This window comes from Camelus dromedarius, chromosome 5 (genome assembly GCF_036321535.1).
Source record: "Camelus dromedarius isolate mCamDro1 chromosome 5, mCamDro1.pat, whole genome shotgun sequence".
NCBI classification, from domain to species: domain Eukaryota; kingdom Metazoa; phylum Chordata; class Mammalia; order Artiodactyla; family Camelidae; genus Camelus; species Camelus dromedarius.
The window spans coordinates 52,742,105-52,765,633 of NC_087440.1; the positions used below are offsets into that span (position 1 = coordinate 52,742,105).

Here is a 23,529-nt window from a genome sequence, read left to right on the forward strand (position 1 = left end):
AAGAAAAATGGGGTGAATTTGATTTAGCTCCTGACTTCTTGTGTGAGTCTGATTCTGACATTTAACTTTCTTCCGACTATATTTCCTCATTTGTTAAACAAGGATCATATCTGTCTGTGTCTCACAGAGTTGTTGTAAAAGACTATATAACATATAAAGGCATTTATAATGTAAGCTCTTCTATATTAAAAGTGTTTGAGAGCTCCTTCAGTCACTGAATGCATTTTAAGCAGTATTCACGTTGTGGGCCATTTGCTATCACTGAAAAAAACCAGATGGTCCTCAATGGGGCAAATTTATACAGATAACAAGATCATTGGCTTTGCAAAAAATATATCAAAAGCAGAGTCCTCTGCCTAAAGTAGTCCTGAGAGTGAAGCCATCATTTCAGCCCAGAAATGTTCAGCTACAATTTCTGCAGGGTTTCCAAAAGTGGAAGGGAAATCAGCACCCTGGGATCATTGGAAGGTACATCTGGCCCAGGCCAAGAGCTTACCTGTGGCTTTTATTTCCACTCCTGGCTCAGAGCAAGCAGTGTTACCTCTGCTGATGCCTATCGACCCTATTGCTCGCTGCTAACCTCAGCTTCTTGCTAATACAGAGGAAGCGTTACCATATGGGAAGCCTTCCTCACAGGCTAGTTTAAAAAATTGGATGGATTGAGCAATAAATATCAGAAAAAATTTTGTAGATAAGTTCTATGCACAGGACATAAGACATTTATAAAGACTCCCCAAAGTTTCAAATATTTCCTGCTTTTTTAAAAACTTATTATTACCATGCAATATAGTTTGGGGTTTAATGAATACAAATCTAACTAAGATAAAGAAACTTTTTTTCCCCTGCTAAATGAAGCACAGAGAAGCCACATGTTAATGTGTTAATAATGTGAGAATCAGAACCAGAAAGAGCATCAGGGAGGTGTCTAGATGGCAGACACTTGGAAGGTTTTCTATTTTGTCTTAAAAGATTTTGCAAAGATGGATATTCTGTTCTTACCTCAAGTGGTCTAATGTTTGAGTGCTCTTAGATCAACAGAAATCTTCTCTTTGCCTGAGCTCTCCTTTGCTTCAAGTTCAGCAAACATTCCATCTCCTCCAAGGAAATGGAAAACAACTATCTAGCATTGTCCCCTTGACTACCGTTGAATATACAGTGCTGCTGTATATTTACGTATCAATACATAAAACCTACACAGTACCTTCATGAGAATGAATGGGAAAATATACCCCTTCAGGGTGGGTGCGTGTTCTGGCAAGCAGAAGATGCCTTAGTGTGAGAAAAATGTTCTCTTCATCCTGATGAATTCAGCCTAAGCCAGAGAAGCTTCCCAAGCCCCCAGTGGCCTTCTTGGCTTCAACCTTTTGTGCAGTGCACAAACCCAACAACTGTATAGAATAATTCTTCAGTACTAGAGGATCATCATGGTCACAGCCCCACTTTCTGTCAATAACATTGCCCACCATCTGTTTGTGTTTTGGAATTTACAAAGCTCTTTTAACATTATCTCATTTAATTCCTTCAAAAAATCAATTAAGGAGATAGTTCTATTGCATGGATAAGGAAACCTAGATATAGAAGCTTAGATGGGTTACAGTACTTGCTGATAAGTGGCAAGCCAGGCATTAGAGACCAAACCTGCTGTTTCACATCCAGTTGGTTTCTACAGCATCAAAGCTGCTCCTTCTTTATTCTGCAGTTTAAACACACCAGCTTTGGGGGCCATTTTTCATGTATCTATTTCTCCCCACTTACAATTATCTTTGTAGAATTCCCTTTCCCATGTCTTTTTAGAGCTTGGACCTTTCCCATGTCTTTTTAGAGCTTGGAGTTCCCAAATCCAGACACCATCACATATCAACTCACAAGTCAACAGCCTTTATGGAATGCAGGGTGAGGGGATCCAAAGAACCATAAAGCGCTGCCCCTGAGCTAGAGGTAAGCATTGTTTTCAAGTTGATAGGAGTGTCCTTGTTATAAAGCTTGCCTTTGTTTGCTTCTCTTGAGAATGTGAGTTACTATTTAACACTGCGACTTGATAACATTCATTAGAATGCTAATGCCATGCTTTCCCTCAGGCTTTCCCCATTTTGGACCTGTAGCAGTTCATTTGACATCCTAAGTGCCCATTTCCATGTAATCATTTATCATATTTATCTTTAATTCTTTCTCTGACATTTGATGAACAGCTCTCTCCTCATCCTGCATGATTTAGGGGCATCTACACATTTAGCCAACAGAAATTCAATTCTTGACTTCATGTCATCTGGGACAGCTTTCTTATATCTTCTACTGTCAACAGAACCCTGTGGTCAGAGTGTTAAGATGTGTAAGGCTCTGTCTCTAATGCACCAGAGCAGGAGTCAGCAAACTTTTTCCATAAAGGCCAGAGAGTAAATATTTTAGGTCTTGCAGGCCATATGGGCTCTGTCACAACTACTCAACTCTGCCATCCTAGCACAGAAGCAGCCACAGACCATACATAAGCAAAGAGGCACGGCTGTGCTCCAATACAGCTTGATTTATGGACACAAAAGTTTGAATTTCATGTAATTTTAACATGCCACAAAATATTATTTTCCTTTTGATTTTTTTTCCTGACCTTTAAACATCTAAAATTGAATCTTAGCTCAAAGACTGTACAAAAGCAGGCTAGGGCTTGGCAAGGTTTGCTAGCCCTGATACAGAGATGGATACTTACATTAACATATTGTGAGCTAGCTAGGTATCTGATCAGGGGTTAATACCCAAAATATGTAAAGAACTCATACAATTAAATAGCCAAAAAAAAAAAAAAAAAGAAAGAAAGAAAAGAAAAGAAAAGAAAAATCCAGTTAAAAAACAGGCAGAGGAACTGAACAGACATTTTTTCTGAAGAAGATAGACATATGGCCAAGAGGTACATGAAAAGGTACTCATCATCATTAATCAGCAGGGAAATGCAAACCAAAACCACAATGAGATATTACCTTACACCTGTTAGAATGGTATCATCAAAAAGACAAGGGATAGTAAGCACTGTCAAGAATGCAGACAAAAGGGAACTCTTGCGCACTGCTGATGGGAATGTAAATTGGTGCAGCCACTGTGGGAAACAGTATGGAGGTCCTTAAAAAATTAAAAACAGAGCTACCACATGATCCAGCAATTCCACTCTTGGGTATTTATCCAAAGGAAATGAAGTCACCATGTCCAAGAGATATCTGCACTCCCACAGTCATCACAGCATTATTTACAACAGCCAGGACGTGGAAACAACATAAGTGTCCACTGACAGATGAATGGATAAAGAAAATGTGGTGTGTATACATATATACAACCAAATATTAGTCAGTCATAAACAAGAAGGAAATTCTGCCATTTGCAGCAACATGGATGGACCTTGAGGGCATTGCGCTAAGTGAAACAACTCAGAAAAACAACTACTATATGATCTCACTTATATGTGGAATCTGAAAAAAAAAAAACTCATAGAAACAGGGAATAGATTGGTGGTTGCCAGAGGCTGGGGGTGGGGTAGGAGTTGGGGAAACTGGGTGAAGGTGGTCAAAAGATAGAAACTTCCCAGTATAAGATGAATAAATTCTGAGATGTGAAGTACAGCATGGAGACTAAAGTTAACAATACTCTATCATATTTTAAAGGAGCTAAGAGAGTAGATCTTCAAAGTTCTCATCTGAAGAAAACAAATTTTTTGTTAACTACGTGAGGTGATGGACATTTAGCTAAACTCATTGTGGTGATCATTTCACAATATACACACATATCAAATCATCATGCTGTACACCTAAAACTAATACAATGTTATATGTCAGTCAGATTTCAATAAAACTGGGAAAAGAAAAAAAGAGTCCACTATCTTCCTCATATATTCTATTCATTTTACATATGGGAATGTATTCTAGATGACATATTTTTATGAAAAGCCATTAAAATATAAATAAAAATATTTCACAAATTTTAGATGCCCATGGTAATTGAGCCTACTCTAAACAGTGTCATTTATACATTGATAAATATTACGTATATAGATAGACATCACTTATTAAAGAACAATTTGTTAAGTGCTTATTATGAACTTAGATTGACACATGAAAAAGAAAGGTGCACTCACTACCCTTAGGGAACTAAGACTTTGATGGAAAAAGCTTATATTAAACACACAGACAAATAAATATTCTTAGCTTGCAGACTGTACACAGCAAGCTAGGATTTGGCAAGGTTTACTAGCCCTGATGCGAAGGTCGATACTTACATTAACATATTTTGAGTCAGGAACAACTATAACTTTCATGCTCCACCTCTCAGTTTCCTGGGCAGTAAAAACACCAGAATCAAATCCTAAAGTCCAAAGGTAGAAACTAATAGAAATACCTTTAATGAAATAAATTTCAAATTCAACCTAGAAACAACTGCTCCCTTCAAGTTTGATTGTAGATTGCTGTAGCTAAGTATATTCATTTATTCAAATGAGGTTTCAGATTTTCATATTTCTCCTTTCCCTTCAAACTTTGGCTTCATGAAGTATTCACAGTAAGAAATACATGAAAATATGTTTGACTCCACGTTACTAGTAAATAGCTCCAGGCAGTGAGCACAGGCCTCTCTCCATGTTGCCCTTGGCTCGGATGTCTGAGTGGCCACGTCAGCCTCTCCTTCCTGTCTTGGGTGGTTTTAATTCAGTCCCACAGTCCAGGCTCGTGGTACCTGGTTTCTAGTTTGGTTACACGCTTCTGTGAGTGAAATAAATGATTCAGATTCAGGACCGTAGGCTCTGGACAAATCTTTTTCAAGAGGAACTTCAAGGTGGTAAGATGAACAGGGGAGAAAGATAAAGAAATGAAGAAATTGTCCATGGCAGAAAATTTAAAGTGGCATCCCAGATCACCAGCCTCATTAGGACTTTGGACCTGAAAACACTACACACTGGAAAACGAAAACCTGTATCCAGTGGGTACACCTAGTTCAGGATTCAGCTCTGAGGTCTGGATCATAGACGGTTGTCTAAACCCTCCTTTTTGGCATAGCCCATTTCTATGAATATATCCTAGCAGAAGAATCAGCATAGAAAAAAGCTTTCAGACAAAGATACTCATTGTAACATAATTATGACAGAAAAAGGAAAACCTAAACAGGTAACCATGGGGGGAAGACTAAGTTAACTAAGCTGCATGTATTTGATGAGTAATGGAAGTATTTATAATACAAGGAAAAGTGAAAAAAGCTGGATATGAAACTGTATGTGCAGTATAATTCCCACTATTAAAAAGGACTTCTGCATAGAAAAAAATGGGAAGGAAATACTACAAATAATATAACCTTGCTCTTCATACTGTTATATACTTGATACCATCAGAGAGAACACATATGGAAAGGAAGTGAGATACTGCTTAGAGAAAAGCGCTAAACGTACAAAATGAGTGCAATAATGTAAAAAAAAAAAAAACTTTACATCAAGAGTATCAAATTTAAATACCTACAGGAGCCAAACAGGCAGCATAAACCAGTAAGAGAAACTGCACTGGGACAATTTTCAAGTTGGCAAGCACACACCCCTTCTGAGGGTGACTGCCTCTTCTCAGCAACGGATGTTTGGGAATGCAGTTCAATTTCTCAAGAAAAATTCTAAATCTGGATTTCATGTGAAATGGCTTCATTTCTGCATGTTAAAATTGAATTTAAATTATAAATATATTGCACGAACCAAATAAACCATGCCAGATATTTTTTTTTTTGTTTTTTGGCCCAAAGGCTGCACATTTGCATCTTCTGCTCCATATATGAACAAATGCAAGCACGCGCACATAAACAGACATTAGAGAGAGTCTGACCCAAATGCACCCGGAAACACTACATGGTAGAAAATGAAAACTCTGAATCCTGTGGAATTAGCTATTTTGGGCTTTGCTTCCATGTAGTCTTTAATGTGCACAGATGCTTTTATAATGAAAACATTAAAGCATTATTTTTCACTGAAGAGTTTATCTTTTTTGAAGATTTCTCAGGATCTGGAGCTTCTTTTTCTTATTTATCTTTCCATATTATAGCCATTAAATTAAACTTTTAATTGTTCTTATAGGGATGTTACAGACAGCACCGAGAATCATAGGTGCAAGACTTAAAGACACCAGCATGAAAAATGACAACCATGCAAAGTGGACAATAAAATAGGATGTCATTTCAACATGGCTGCCTAGTCATTCTCTCTCTCTCCCCACTCCCTTGCCTTCATCCCACTGCATCCCAGTGGGAAAGAATCATGTTCCTTGAGCCTCCTTTATTACAGAAGTGCAGCCCAGGAGGCGGGGTTGGGGGGTAGTAACTAAGCTTATGAGAAATTACGACAATGCAGGAAGAGTTGATGATTTGGGAAAAAGTGACAGATTTTACATCTTACCCTGAATTATTTTAATAATTCTATTTTGAAAGCTAAGCTCTTTCTCCAGACATTTTTAAAAAGGTTACAAAAGACCATCTGCAATTCTACTCAAGTCAGAGTAGCAGATGTTAGAGAAAAAGTATAAAGGAAGTTAGATTTGCTCTTCTACAGATTCAAGTGCCATTAAGAATCCTTTTGATTTCCTTTATATGTTCCTTGTAAGTTCAGAGGGATAGTTCAAGTTTCACTTTGTACTTAGAGATGGCATGCCCTGTGTGTGGCCGGAGTCATATTTTCATTCATTCTTTTGCTTCTCCTTGAGAACGTACCCTGTTTTCAGGCCTTCTCTAAGAGCCCCTGGGAAGCTTTCTGCTTGGCATGACAAGAAAGTGGGGAGGCGGATTTTCATGGAGGCGTGGGGGCCCTCAGTGGGCAGGGGGAAGGGAGATGAAGTGGTTGGGGGAAGGGTTTGTATGCTTGTGGACTTCTGCCAGGACTACTTGCTATTCCCTGGATCTTCCCCTGAAAGAGCATCACGGTTTATTGCAGTGATGTGCTGGTCAAGGTTTAACAACTAGTTCTCTAAGGAAAAGAGCCCTGATTTATAGCTTTTGCTGATTTGTGTGGAGTAAATGCTCCCGCTATAGCTGACCTCACTGAACTCAGAGCCAGGAAGAGAGACACACCATGGGCTCCTTCAGCTCCCCACTAGATTGTCTCTTCTGCTCCCTCATCGTCAAGTCAGAGCATCTGTGCCTTTCCAGGAGGGATGCTCAGCCTGTAAGAAGCACCTGCTGTGAAGAAACCCAGCTCTATCCTCTGCTGCTGCTGTAACGTCCTTTGTTCAGTCTTACTCTGTGATCTTTCTCAGCTGATCATACTGTTGAACAATTTTATCTCAGCATATGTCACTATCATGTCTCTCTTCCTACATTTTATCTTTTTCATTTTATTGATTTTATTTCTTTTTTTATTGACGTAGGATTGATTTACAATGTTCTGTTAGTTTCTGGTATACAGCATAGTGATTCACTTACACATATGTGTATATTCCTTTTTGTGTTCTTTTTCTTTATAGGCCACTACAAAGTGTTGAATATAGTTCCCTGTGCTATACAGTAGGACATTGCCATTTATTTAGATTTTATTTCTTTACCATTGTTTATTTCAGAAGGGGAACACAATCTGGAATTGCCCCTTCTCTGAAAAAAGTAGAGAGCCCAAGCCGTGGTTGACAATGAGAGTTCCTTCTGTACTTGCTTTAGCAGAGCACGTACTAGAACTGGAAGGATACAGAGATGAGCGCCGCCCCTGCCCAGGGATGGCACACAAATTCATCAGAGATGAGCACTGCCCCTGCCCAGGGATGGCACACAAATTCATCAAGTGTTCCACAATTTTCTCTAGGAACAATCTATCTGTGTGGTGGGGCCACATGACTCAGCCAGAAGTCTAGAATGAGGATGGCTTGTTTCTCCAACTCTGGGTTAACTTTGCCACTGCTGCCACCATCATAGGTCTTCTCAGAAATTATTGAAATAACATGGGTGGAATACATGTGGGGCTGAAAGTCTGACTTCACCACCAGCTTCCTGTGTGACCTGCTACATGTCATGTAAGCCTCTCAGAGATTTTATTTTTCCTAAGTTGATCCTCAAGCAATGAAAGGTTGCTCATTACTGACTCATGGGGAAAATATAATGAATTGAAAATTCTCTCAGATGGATCTGCCCCTTCCTCCCCAACTAACACTCTACAGTAAAAGAACCTCCAGGCCTTTGGGGATGGAAAGCAACCACCTTGTGTTGCTTTGGACTCTGTCAGGAAATGCAAACCTCAAGCTCATCAGCATCTGCTTAACTTTTTTTTTTAAACTGTTATAGGAAGGAGGATATCCATCTTACCTGTGCCGCCTTCATCACTTTGGCAATCTTGCATTTCATGCCCTCTCTCTATATATATACATGCCTGGACCTTTGCTGTTTTCTTTATGAACAGAACCACCTCCCTCATCATCCTTGTCATCTTCTTTGTGTTAAACCCCAACCTTTATTCCCAATCCCTGAGAATCTATGAAATTAAATAAAAAATCCAAAAGCAAAAGAAAAAGAGGTCCTCTTAATCCATCTAAAGGAGTTGCTAAGGGTCAAAATAACAACACATTTGTTTTTACTGCAAAAGTAAAACATGTTTTTTGCAGAATATTAGAAAATATGGCTAGTAAAAGAAGACAAAAAAATATAAGCAAAATGAAATTGATAAAAAAAAACACCCATAACTCTAACAACCAGATATAACCTCAGTAAATGACTGGCACATATCTTTCTAGACATATACATATATTTTGTGTTCACAAAATGAGATTATAGTGTTCATTCTGTTGGGTAACCCTCTTCTTTCTATGTCAATAAACAGATTTTTACTGTATCACTTTTAATGGTTACACTGTGACTATTCCATTCTATTGACATATCTTATTTAACCAATCTCCTGTAGCTGGCATGTAAGTTGTTTCTTTTTTCTTTCTTTGTTTTTATTTATTAAAAATTTTAAATTATTATTATTTTTTTACTGAAGTATAGCTCCTGTACAATATTATATGTTACAGGTGTACCATATAGTGATTCACAATTTTGAAAGGTTATACTCTAATTATAGCTATTATAAAACATTGGCAATATTCCTCATGTTGTATAATATATCCTTGTAGCTTATTTTATACCTAATTGTTTGTTCCTCTTAATCCAGTACCCCCTATACTGCCCCTCCCTGCTTCCCTCTCCCCACTGGTAATTACTAGTTTGTTCTTGATATCTGTGAGTCTGCTTCTTTTTTGTTATATTCACTAGTTTGTTGTATTTTTTAGATTCCACATATAAGCAATATCATACAGTATTTGTCTTTCTCTGACTTATTTCATTTAGCATAATACCCTCCAAGTCCATCCATGTTGCTGCAAATGGCAAAATTTCATTCTTGTCTTAGAATAATCAATATTGTTAAAATGGTCATACTATCCAAGGCAATCTACAGATTCAATGCAATCCTTATCTAAAAACCAATGGTATTTTTCACATAACTGGAACAAATAATTTTAAAATTTGTACGGAAACACAAAAGACCTCAACCAAAACAGTCTTGAGAAAGAAGAACAGAGCTGGAGGAATCATGTTCCCTGATTTCAGACTATACTACAAAGCCACAGCCATCAAAGCAGTATGGTACTTGCAGAAAAAACAGACATATAGACCAATGGAACAGGATAGAAAGTCCAGAAATAAACCCACACACTTATGGTCAATCTATGATGAAGGAGGCAAAAATATACAATAGAGAAAAGACAGTCTCTTCAATAAGTGGTGCTGGGAAAGCTGGACAGCTGCATGTGAAAGAATGAAATTAGAACATTCTCTAACACCATATACAAAAATAAACTCGAAATGGATTAAAGACCTAAATGTAAGACCAGATACTATAGAACTCCTAGAGGAAAACATAGGCAGAACACTCTTTGACATAAATTTCAGCAGGATTTTTTTTGGATCCATCTCTTAAAGCAAAGGAAATAAAAGCAAAAATAGACAAATGAGACCTAACTAAACTTAAAAGCTTTTGCACAGCAAAGGAAACCATCAACAAAGTGAAAAGACAACCTACTGAATGGGAGAAAATATTTGCAAATGATATGACCAATAGGGGATTAATATTCAACATATATAAACAACTCATACAATTCAACACCAAAAAACAAACAACCCAACTAAAAAATGGGCAGAAGAACTGAACAGAATTTTTTCCAAAGAGGAAATGCAGATGGCCAACAGGCTATAAGAAAAGGTGCTCAAGATCAGTAATCATCAGGGAATTGCAAATCAAAACTTCTATAAACTGCTCCTCACACCTGTCAGAAGGGCTATCATCAAAAAGTCTGTAAATAACAAATGCTGGTGAGGATGTGGAGAAAAGGGAACCCTTATACACTGTTGGTGGGAATGTAAATTGTTGCAGCCACTGTGGGAAACGGTATGGAGGTTTCTCAAGAAATTAAAAATAGAACTACTATATGATCCAGCAATTACACTCATGAGTATACATCCAAAAGAAAAAAACCCATTAATTTGAAGAAATACATGCACACCAGTGCTCATAGCAGTACTATTTACAATGGCCAAGATATGGAAGCAACCTAAGTGTCTATCAACAGATGAATAGATAAAGAAAATGTGGTGTATGTAATATATATGATATAGTACTCAGCCAAAAAAAAAAAAAGGAACAAAAATTTGTTTGCTATATTTTTAATCCTTGTACATACATTTTAACATATTTGTGTGATTATTCTTTCAGGTAAATTTCTGAAAGTAAAACTACTTGATTAAAGACTCCCAAAATTTGTTTAGACTTTTGATTAGGTTGCCAAATTGAAGCTACAGATTAGAGGGCTGGGGAAGCGTAGTGGGCTACACCTGGAAGGAGTTTAATTGAAGTGACAAAAATACAATGATAGAAAGTGGAAACAGTGAAATAATTTGTACGTAAATTATAGTTGAAGGGAGGAGAGAAAAATGAGACATAAACTCCACTCAGAAAATGACTTCCTCGAAAGGCAGAAGTGTGTGAAGTGGGAACCCGGAAAGGTAAGGTATTGGGCTCTACTGTCAGAGATCTTGGAAGTTTGAACTTTGGGACTAAGCTCAGCTGCCTCCTGAGAGATAAATATTAGCTAGGCTTTGGGGCTAAGCCTAACTGCCTCCTGAGAGATAAATGATATCAGCTCTGCTGTTCAAACTGGAAATGTGCAACTGTATCAGTCAGGTCTTGCTGCAATTCTACTGTTTCAGACAGCCCCCAGGTCAGTAGCTTAGAATAACAAAGGTCTGCTTCTCACTCACGGTCTGCAGGTCAGCGACAATTGCTCCCCTTTAGGCTGAATGTAGGTTTCAGGATGCACGTCTGTCCTGCACATCTTCTTCCAGGAGCCACACTGAAGGACCTCGGGCTTCCAGAGCTTGAGCTAACGGGACAACCTGCTAAGCCTCTGAAGCTGCTGCTCGGAACTGTCACGTGGACTTCTCTATCCACATCCCATTGGCGAAAGCAAGTCACATGACCAAACCCAGCAGCTGAAGGATAGCGAAGTAGACTCCACCCCAAAGGGGAGGGGAGCGGAGAGGGAAATCATTGCTGAACAATATTCAGTCAATTACAGCAACTCTTCAAGGAATCGTACATGTAGTAAAGGTGTTGCATAAGCTAATTTCCCCTGAAAGTGCTCCTGAAATGAAAAAGAAAAGGGTGGACAATAAAAAGGTAGAAAAACCACAAAGTGAGCAGCTTGCTGTAATTCCCTGGGAGGAAACCCCTCGCGAGAGCTCCTGACCACCTCTAAGCGTCCAGCAAGGAAGTGGGTTGAACGTGTTGCCCTAGGGCAGGGTGGGTCCTGCTTTTGAGGAGTTTGAAGCTTATATATATGACTCTGAGGGCTTTAAGAAAAGAAAGAAAAATTTAAAAATAATTAGATTTCAAAGTTTTTTAAATTAAAAATGAGAAACTAAATCACAAATCACACATTTTTAAAAAGTGATAATTATCAAAAATATGCCCCAATCCAGAAAAATGATGTTTTAATTAACTACCTGACATACCTCTATGATGCGTATTTCTAGATTTTTTTGCCTGCAAATATTTTAATAGCCTCTGACAATTTTGTAGTATCACTTCTGTTGAGACAATAGACAGATTTAGTCATTCCTCTAGTACAGTAGTTTCTGACTCCATTTCAAATCTGTTTCTCCTCCATAACCTTCACACTCCTGGCATCAGGCACCCTGGGCCATGTTCATAGCATGATACCACCGCTGGCCTCTCATGCTGGTTGACTTAACCCACTGGTCAGGAAGAGCATTCCTGGAAACAACCCAAGTGTCAATTAACTGATGAGTGGATGAACAAAATGGAGTATTATTTGGGCATAAAAAGGAATAATGTACTGATTCATGCTACAACATGGATGAAACTCAAAAACCCTGTGCTCAGTGAAAAAAAGCCAGACACAAAAGACAGAGATTGTATGATTCCATTTACACGAAATGTCCAGAATAAGCAAATTCAGAGGCAGAAAGTAGATTAGGAGGGGATTTAGAGATTAGGATCAGCTGGTGAAGGGAGGGAGAGAATGGTAGTGACTACTGATGGGGTTTCTTTTGGGGAGTGACGAAAATGTTCTAGAATTAAATCACTGTGATAGTTGCACAACTCTCTGAATATACTAAAATCACTGAATGGTATGCTTCAAAAGGATCAATTTTATGATATATGAGTTATATTTCAATTTAAAATTTAAAAAAGAGCATTCCTGAAAGCCATTCCTACATTCAAACAGCCAGAAATAACTGTACCCAGAGTGCCTGCAAACTATATAAATATGTCACACTGAACCCAAACTCAGTGTATATCTTTAATTGAATATTTCTTTAGCCAGATCCCAAACCACCCTTGGCTGCCATGTAATACAAAGGGCTGGTGATGGAGGGAAGTCAGCATAGAAAGAGGCATTGATTTTACTCCTGCAAATTTTACAAAACCATGTGACCAGGTGAACACACCATCAGGGCCCTAGAAGCACCCCCTCCCACTCCCACAAGCGCAAGCGAGGGCTCTAAAGTTTAAGCACCATAGTTAACTCTTTCATGCCGTCACCCAACCCGCTTCCCCACCCCCACACCTGTGTAGGCCACGCACATTTAAATTTTGGAAAATGGTCACATGGTCCTGAATCTTTTTATACAGCTTCTTGAAGGGAAACAAAGCAGTGATTTCTTAACTAAGTTATTCAATCCTGTTTACACTGTACCTGTATAGACTGACACTTCCCTTAAAAAAAAAAAAAAGAGCTTTAAAAGGTTTCTTTCCTTGTTCAGGATTTTACAGTTTTTCCCCTTCTCTGTGAAATAGAGTAGCCTCTGACTGGCATCTCTCTCAACAGGGTCTGACCCTGCCCAGAGGATCAAAGCCAAAATTTCATCTTACCACCAAGGCCTAATGAGAATTCCAGAGCCCTCCAAATCCTCTCTGCTCTGATGAGTCAGCCCTCAGGCTGTCCCTCACCCATGTGCAATCCCCTCTCCCCATGTGTAGCTCCGAGCAAGTAGTGCACCTGGCTAGCTCTCCAGCAAGCCTCCCCCTGCTCAGCTGGATTGGATTCTCCAGCTGCCTGGAGCCAAATAGCTTCTCAGCCTAGAGGAGGAGCCCTGCCAGATACAGGGCTTGAAATTCACTCACCTGGGGATTAGGTAATTTCAAACTTTGACAGGCAAGTGCGTGGAGATATTTTCCTGACCTTGTGTTTCTGACTTTGAGTGACCCATTTCCCAAAGATCAAAAAATATTCTTTTATTCTTTTGGATGCAAACTTCTAACTCCCCACTCAGATTAACAAGAAGCCAGCTTTAAGAAAATTAATTGTCCCTGCTTCTTCACCAAACGTTCACATCCTCCTCTTACTGCACTTTGGGAGAAGACGGGTGAATAAACACTCATCCCAATGGCCATCAGAGGGTTGGCTTCTGAGATACCTGGCTGGTTTTGTCCTATTTGAGACTTTCTTTCTTACCTTTTTTTTTTTAAATTGTGTGTGTGTGTTTGGCGGTGGCGGGGGTGGGGGTGGGGATTAGGTTTATTTATTTGTTTATTGTTAATGGAGGCACTGGGGATTGAACCCAGGACCTTGTGCATGCTAAGCATGCGCTCTACCACTAAGTTATACCCTCCTCACCCGCCAAACTGAGACTTTCACTTCAAAATGGTAGACCAAGCACAAGTTGTAGTTTCGTCCAAATTTCTAGAAATAATTGTGCTTAAAAATGAGATTAAGAATTTAGTCATAAATAATTTGAAAAATAAGAGTGAGGAGGTTGGATGGAAAAGGAAATCTGTAGACTAGACTCATCTGAGATTGCCGAGAAAGGTAGGAGGAGACTGCAGGGGGAGGGATGTACACCTGGAGGCTGCACAAACGTGCAGCAGAAAGAGGTCCCGGCTACAGACAGGAAGTAGATACCATAGCAACAGCAGCCAGGCAGCAGTGATGGGGCTCCACCAGGTCAGAGACAGGGCAGCAGGCCCTGACCTCAGGAGGGAGTGGTGAGTACCAATATCTAACAAACCAGTCACTAAGGTGCCCTGCCAGGTGGCACACCCTGCACTTCCCCTTCCCGAAAGCAGGCCAGGATGCAAGCCACAAGGGCAACTCTTGCCTCTTTCCCAGGCAGACCATGCAAACAGAGGCGGCAGAAAATCTAACAGGGAAACTCAACCACAAAGCTAAACCCACAATCAAGGAACATGAAGTATTCAAGAAAATCAACCTCCATGATTGGAGACAATGAACTAAAGCAATGGAGGAACTTATATACATAAGTATATAACAAGGTTAACAGAATAATCAAAACAGCACTTAAAGACCAGAATCCAACTTCCTCATTCTTAGGCCACCAGTTTTTTCTTCTTCAAATTGCAATCTATTCCAAAATTAGGCACTCTATATAGTAGGAGCATTTCAAAGACATTTCTTTGTTTTCTCAAATAAAGGCTATTTGGGGCAAATAACTTGCATTCAAGTGAGGAAAGTTCCACACGAATGGATACCTACTTCATTTCCTACTTTGAAGAAGGGTCTCACCATCCACCCAGAATGTCTGCATCCCCAGTCTATCCTTGGATGAGGTCACAATCACCTCTCTCTAAAAGGATTGCAACAGGTTTGTAACTCCTTTTGCTGTCTCCAGCCTCCACTCCCCGGCCCTTCTACCCATTCTCTGCACTTGAGCCAGACTGAACTTTCTAAAATGCAAAATCTGATTGCATCACTCTGGCTCCTCCAAGATTTGTCAATCTCTTTTCTTAGCTCTTTGTATCAAGTTCACATTCCTTAAAATGCTCTATGAGACCTTACAGAATCAGGCTCCTATTTTGTTTTTTGTTTGGTTGGTTTTTTAGATTTTAATGAGGGAGGAGGGGAGGTAATTAGGTTGATATATTTATTTATTTTTCTAATGGAGGTACTAGGGATTGCACCCAGGACCTTGTGCATGCTAAGCATGCACTCTACTACTGAGCCATACCCTCCCCCACTGGCTCTTGTTTCTTGTCCAGTCTTCTCTCTTGACATTTTTCAACCACTTCACCTGATCCCCTTTGCTCAATGACCTGCTCAGAGCAAACCACTTTCATTAGTTCCTCTCTTCTCCAAGCTGTTTTCTTTGCTAGAAACAGGGTTCTCTTCCCCTTTCACAAGGCCACTTTTTATTTATCCTTCAGTTTCAGCTCTGGGAAGCCTTCCGGGACCTCCAGAATCAATGGTCCTGCTCCTATCCTACCATGGCTCTGTGTGCCTCACTCTGCATGTCTCCATCTGCCCCAGGTGTTTTCTTGTCTGTACCTCCTTCCCCACACAAAACTATGGGGCAGAGGCTTCCTTGTCCTCTGTTTCATCCACACATAGAGTGTGGGAAGAACACTGTGACAATCTTTTGAATAGATGACATCTGATGCTATTTGACACCTACATCTGTGCTTTCATGGTACCCTGTGAACAGATCAGAGGCCAAGAGAAGTGTGGCCATTTCCTTCTTCTTTTACAGAATGGATCTGCAGGCTGTTGTCAGAGCTACCTTGATCTGTAGATCATGTATTCATTCAGTAAATTCATCCAATGAACACTATGGAGGGCCGGAAATATTTCATATGCTGGGTACAGCAATAAACAGAACAATACAAATCCTTGCCCATGTGGAGTCTAATTTGACAGGAAATTATGTGGCCACCAGCCTTCTCTTCCTCAGCAGACCTCCCCGAGACCACCCTGCCATTCTGCTGGAATCCTCCCTGATGGCTGATGATTCCTGCTGGTTTAGGACATCATGTTTCATAATCATGCTTCTCGCTTCTGTTTCATTTTTCATTTTAAACTTTTGACTATGGAAGATTTCAAACATATACAAAAGTAGAGAGAACAGGGTAATGAACCCCCATATACCTAACACATCACCACACGGCCAGGCCATCTCATTTATACTGCCCACACACTTTTCCACTGCCCATGGGATTAGTTTAAAGCAAAACCAGACATCCAGTCATTTCATCCATAAATCCTTTCCGAAGGAAGAGGGTTTTTACGTGGACTTGGAGGAGAGTGGATAGGTCACAGATAGGTGGAGAGGAAGGACTGCGGCATCCTAAGTGGGAATGAAAGTACAAGGAAAGGTTTGGGCAGGAAATGAAAATTGTGTACATACAGGCGGGAGGAAATGATGCTGAATGGAAGAGTTTGGACAGATCAGGTGGAAATAATGATGAAAAGTTTCAAACACCATCCTGAGGATGTGGGTTCCCACAGAGAAGGTTCAGTTAGATAATCATACAAGGTTTTAGATGTGCTCTGAGTCAAGCAGTGTTTGAGTGCGACCCCTCTGGGGTGGGAGCAGACTCAGAGGACCCAAGGGGAAAATGAATAGAGGATGGAAGAGCATAGAGGGCCCATTATTATAATCCAGCCCAACAAAGGCCAAGACCCATGGTAGAAATGAAGAGGAGGGATGAGCTAGGGTGCATTTTAAAGACTAAAAGAGCAGAATTCATTGCCTGGCTCACTGGAGCAGTTAAGGAAAGAACAAAGGATGGCTATGAGGCTCAGAGTCTAGGCAGCTTGGAGACTGAAAGCGTCATTTAAAAAGCGAAAGAAAATGGGAAGAAGCATCTCTTTAGGAGATGATGAGTTTTATTTTGGATTTAATAACGGGGTGTCCAAGTATAAACATCTGGGAGTCTGCTGGAGATGCAGGATTGGAACTTGGCGAAAGCGACAGAGCAGGTTTCCATTTATTCATATAAAACTGAGAGTCAATATCAGTTTTATGTATGGAAGATGGAAACAAAGAGGGAGAGAGGAGGGGAAGGGAGAGGAAGGGAAAGGGAGGAGAGGAGAGAACAGGGGAAGGCAGGGTGGAGGAAAAACAAGGGAAGGAGAGACAAAGAGAGGAAAAGGAGCAAGTCAGGAGGAGGAAGAATCATGGCTAAGACAGAAAAAAAGATAAAAGCACCAGGACCATAAAACAATCTTAGAAGTCAAAGAGCAGTGCCTTTCTAAAAAGAAAAATTGTGGTCGCAGTGAGACTCTGCTAGTTGGAAAGCCCACTGAATATGCATGATGTCATGCACTGTACATTCACAACGCACACAAGGCCACATTCAATCTGCTGACCTTGAGGGCAGAGCACAAGGCGCACTTGTCCCCCAGCCCCTGCCTCTGAAGAGAAGAAGTCTGTACAGGGAGAGTTTTCATCCTGCATCAGGCTAGTTGTTAGCTGTGCTGTGAAATCGGCTAGTTTTCAGAACCTGAAACATTCACTTCTGCCTATGGTCACTGTAGTCAGTAGACGGTGGGGAAGAGGCTGGGGAGAAACGTGGGACCCCAGTTTGGTGTCAGGGATGAAGTGACAAAGCCAGGACTGACCAGTGGAGAAGAGCCAACGTAGCTCAGGAGGAGTGAGCCATGTCCCCACTTGTACGGTGACTCGAACAGGGCTTCCCTACGCAATGTGGGTGCCTCTTTTAGTCACTTCAGGAAAAATAAAGCTAATACATAACCTGGTAAGACAAACTGAAGTCCTGTAAATCACATCCATCACGGGAGACTTTGTCATGGCCTGCCTTAGGTGGCATGGCGAATACAAACAGAAGAGAGATAGTTCTAAAAAAAGAGGAGTTGGGATTTGCCTGCATATTACTAGAATCATATGGAAGAGATGATTGGGTTCTAGAAAATTGGTGGTGCCAATGTGGAGAGAAATGGAACTAAATAGAGGAGATTGTTACTTTATTAGCTTATTTTGTTCACTTGAATATTCTTTTGGAAATGTCCAGTTTCCTTTTTTTCCCTTATTCTATGTTTACCAGGAATTATTTTTCCTATTGTTTTTTAAACCATGCTTACTTAGAGATGACTAAGATTTTAATTATTCACCAAGAATTCATCTTTTTCTTTATTTTCTAAAATCTTTAATAATAGAAATTTTCAAACTTAGAAGTACAAAGAATAGTATAATGAAATCATGTGCACCTATTATCTAGTTTCACCAATTTATCAGCAGTTTTAAAAAATCTGTTCTTCTTGGATTTCCAGTCAAGATGGCGGAGTGGTAGGACCATGAGCTTGCCTCTCCTTGCGACTGCAATGAAACCACAACTGAATGCTAAAGAACCATCGAAAAAAGACTGGAACCTAGCTAAAACGATCTTCTGCAACTGGAACATAAAGAGGGAACAACAGCAGGACGGTAGGAGGGGCGTGCTCGCGATATAATTGGGCCCCATACCCCCCACCCCTGTGGGTGACCCACAAGCTGAAGATTTGTTAAGTTGCAGAGGCCCTCCCACAGGAGTGAGAGCTCCAAGCCCCGCGTCAGGCTCCCCAGCTCGGGTCCCGGCATTGGGAAGAGAAGGAGACCCCAGGACATCTGGTTTTGAAGGTCAGGGGGCTTGGCTCCAGAAGCCTCACGGGCCTGGGGGAAACAGAGACTCCATTCACATCAGAAGCATGCACCACGTGCACCAGGTCCAAGGCAGAGGCAGTGATTTCACAGGAACCTGGGCCAGACCTGCCTGCTGGATTTGGAGGGTCTCCTGGGGACGTGGGGGACGGCTGCGGCCCACTCAGGGGGCATAGAAGCTGGTGCCGGACATTCCACAAGTGTTCATCTACATGAACTTTCCTGGAGGCTGACATCTTGCTTGGATCTTTAGCATCAAGACCCAGCCCCACCCAACAGCCTGTAGGGAAGCCTCGGGCCAAACAACATAAAGTCTGGGAACACAGCCCCACCCATCAGCAGACCTCCTAACCCACAAAGGCCTCTAGACACAGCCCTACCCACCAGAGGTCCAGGACCAAGCTTCACCCAGCAGTGGGCAGGTACCGGCTCCTGCCAGGAACCCCGCATAAGCCTCTAGTCCAGCCTCATCCACCAGGGGCAGACGCTAGAAATAAGAAAACAATAATCCCAAAGTCCTTGGAAGGAATTCACAAACACATAGAGAGACAGACAATATGAGGCGGGGAAAAGGAATACCCCCCAGGCCAAGGCACAAGATAAAATCCCAGAAGAAGAAGTAAGTGATGAGGAGATAGGTAACTTATCTGAGAAAGAGTTTAAAGTAATGATGGCCAAGGTGTTTAGAGAACTCAAGAGTTGGAAAATATAAAGAATACCCAAACAGTTGAAGAATAAAATCACTGAACTGAAAAACACACTAGAAGGAACCAAGAATAGACTCAATGAGGCAGAAGAACGGATCAATGAGCTAAAAGACAGATTAGTGGAAATCACTACTTCAGAACAGAAAAAAGAATAAAAAGGAATGAGGATAGTTTAAGAGAACTCTGGGATAACATGAAGCGCTCATATTCTCGACATTATATGGGTCCCAGAAAGAGAAGAGAGAGAGATAGGACCTGAGAAAATTTTGGGAGAGAGAATAACTGAAAACTTCCCCAATTTGGGAAAGGAAACAGTCACCCAAGTCCTGGAAGCGCAGAGAGTACCACACAGGATCAACCCAAAGAGGAACACACCAAGGCACATAGTCATCAAATTGACAACAATTAAGGATAAGGAGAAAATATTAAAATTAGCAAGAGAAAAGCAACAAATAACATACAAGGGAACTGCCATAAGGTTATCAGCTGATTTTTCAGCAGAAACTCTACAGGCCAGAAGGGAGGGGCGTGATATATTTAAAGTGATGAAAGGGGGAAACTTACAACCAAGAAAACTCAATCCAGCAAGGCTCTCATTCAGACTTGATGGAGAAATCAGAAGCTTCATAGATAAATGAAAGCTAAAAGATTTCAGCACCACCAAACCAACATTACAACAAATGTTAAAGAAACTTCTCTAGTCAACAAACCATAAGAAAAGAGAACAAAAAGAATAAAGAGAGAGAGAGAAAAAAAAAGAGAGAGCTACAAAATATTATTTTGGCTGTTTGGGGTCTTTTGTGATTCCTTACAAATTGTGGAATTGTTTGTTCTAGTTCTGTGAGGAACGTCTGAGGAACATCTCTAGTATTTTGATGGGGGTTGCCTTGGCTCTGTGGATTGCTTTGGGTAGTTTGGCCATTTTGATAAGTGCTGATTCTTCTAATCCAAGAGCACAAGAAATCCTTCTATTTCTTTGTGTCATTTCGGTTTTCAGAGTATAGGTAACCTCCTTGGTTAAGTTTATTTCTAGATATTTTGTTGTTTTTGATGTAATGGAAATGTCTCTGCCAGTTATAAAATTCTGTTTTTTGAAGTGAAAAAAAAAAGTGAATTAAGGGCCACAAATGGCAAAATAGCCTTCTTTTTTATGGGTGATTTGTATTCCATTATGTGTGTGTGTGTATAATTTCCATTATCTATTCAACTATTGATGTGCACTTAGGATGCTTCCATATCTTGGCAATTACAAATAATGTTGCTGTTAAGAGCAGGGTGTATGTATCTTTTTGAGTTAATTCTTATTATGGGGTTGGCTTTGACAACTATGTAAGTTTAAAAAGCTAAATCTCGAAACATTCTTAGAAACAATGAACAGTACATATATGTAAATTAAAAGATATATGTGCAGTAAAAAAAAAAAAAAATCTAGCAAGCCATGAAAGACATATAAGAAAGTTAAAAGATGTATTACCAAATGAAAGAAGCCAGTCTGAAAAGGCTACAAACTGTATGACTCCAACCAAATGACATTCTGGAAAAGGCAAAGCTACAGAAACAATAAAAAGATCATGGTTTCCAGGGGTTTGGGGAGAGGGAGGGAGGGAGGGATGAATAAATGGAGCACAAGGGATCTTTAGGGCAATGAGATTATCTGTATGATACTATAGGGGTTACATGTCATTATGTGTTTGTCAAAACCCATAGAATGTACAACATTGAGAGTGAACACTAATGTAAATTATGAAAGAGAAAAAAAGAAAAAGAAAAAGAACTAATTCCTGAGACAAACTAATGCTAAAGCGTTTGGAAAAAAGAGTAGAAACCGTCAGTGGAGTTACAGAAGGAAAGGCCAGTGAGTTCATAAAAAAAACAGAAACCAACAACAAAAACAATTATAAAAATGGTAGAGTGTATTGAACTGGAATCTATATCATGGAAGCATTTCAAAGAGAAAGAGAGACTGTGTCAAAAGAAGCCAATGAAGTGTGGATTGAGAAATCTTTTTTTTCCTGTGATAGAACTGTTCTAAAATGGGATTGTGAGGGAGACACAACTCTGTACATTTACACACACAAAAACCAAAGAATTTTGTATTTAAATGAGTAAATTTATGGCATGTAAATTATACCTCAATAAATCTCTCTCAAAATGAAGGAGTGTTTAGCAATATCTACCCAACACAGCTGCTCCCAGGAATTTGTCTCACAAGGTAAATGAAAACAGATATTTAGAACAATGATGCGTGCTTATATATACAAAAATATTTATTAATAATAACCCACACTTGAACTAACTCAAATGTCCATTATTAAGAGAATGGATTAATATTTTGTGATATAATCTTACAAGCTCAAATTATTGAGCCCTACAAACAGAATGAGTGGCATATTCCAACAAAAACATGTAGCTCTAAAAAAATTACTTAGAGCAAAAAAGACAGACAAGTACACATTGTGATTTTTTTCATTTTTATCAAGTTCAAACTGAGGGATGCATGTCGTGAGAGTGTGTATTTCAGCTGAAATGTGACAGAGGGTATATATTCTGTGTTAATGGATGTGATTCAAACATATGGTTCATACACTGACTTTTCCTATACTGTCGAGGGTTAGGAATTTGAAAGATTTGTGAAATCATAAACTCTACATTGACACATTTCACTATTATTTTTATTCACTATATTTATTACACAAAAAGAAAGAGGTAAGAAAAAGTTACCATTAGACAATAATGGAGAAAATGACATTTTAGTTACAACCCTCTCCTCTGACAACCCCCACCTCCACCGACACTGGCCAGATAACTGACCTATCCAGGATGTCAGTTGCTGGTTGGGTTCCAGGCAGAATGTTGTGGCGTCCCCTGGGGCCTGTTGTAGCTGGTGGATCCACAGTAACTGGGCAGAGCCCTGTGGTGGCTCAGTGCCATGGAAGGGCTGCTGTCCTCTGTGGAGCTTGGCTTTGGGCTGATCCTTAGGAAGCTGTGCGGTCTTGGTTTTGCTGCTGCCCAATGGCCTGTGTTCTCAGCTCATGTTCCAGAGCCTCCACTGGGAGACAGTGTTGAGTCTGCCTGTCCTCAGCTTATTGCTGGGTGTCTTAATTATTTTCAGACTTATTTGGTCTGTTAGAAGTCAGCTTAATGGAAGACATGAAAAGCACCTGGCAAAAACACTGGCTGCACAGATTGATGAGAAATGTCACCTCATCGACCAGCTTTGTATGGCTAAACAGGAGTATGCCAAGATGGAGGCAACTTTAAAGAGTGCCAGGCTAGAGAAGGAGCCAGTAAGTACACCCAGCCTCGCTGACACTTACAGAAAGTTGACGACGGTCAACCTGAGCTCAAGGAAGGACATCAATTTTCTCGTCCAAGAACTGAAGAGAGATCCCTGCAGTCTATACAAGAAGAGATGGCGGAGATGCTGAAAGCACTCAAGTTCCTGGAAGAGGTCATGAGAATCAGCACATCACAAGGGGCTTTTACACACCAGCCAGGGGACCAAGCACCAAGTCCTGATGGCCCCTTTCCCAGGAGTGGGCCCTCATATTAAAGCTGTGCTGTTCCCTCCCCTCCACTCAGGCCTCCCAAACTGCCAGGCTGCACTCACTCACTGAGTCAGATCTCCACCTGAGCGGCACTGAGGCCAGTGGATGGAGGGCAAGGCCCTCCTCTGGACCAGAGTTCCTCCAGCTTTACCAGTGAGCACAGCAGTGAACTCCTTCATGGTCAACATCTCTCATCTAAAATATACTGGAATTCCCAGAACACACCATGAAGCATGGGACTTTATTTTTATATTCAGCAAATATTTAGATTATCTCTTATTAGTTGTGAAAGAAATGTTGTAATTGAGACTGCTCTTCTACTTAGTTTGAATCTGTACTAAGCCTCA

At 40.4% G+C, this 23,529-nt stretch overlaps 1 protein-coding gene and 1 pseudogene across 1 annotated transcript in view; one reads left to right on the plus strand and one right to left on the minus strand.

Moving 5' to 3' along the window:
• The window catches only part of NID2 (nidogen 2), a 128,158-nt gene that overhangs the window by 89,307 nt on the left and 15,322 nt on the right, over positions 1 to 23,529 (minus strand). The window lies entirely within an intron of this gene.
• LOC116153655 (U6 spliceosomal RNA) lies at positions 7,638 to 7,780 on the plus strand (annotated as a pseudogene).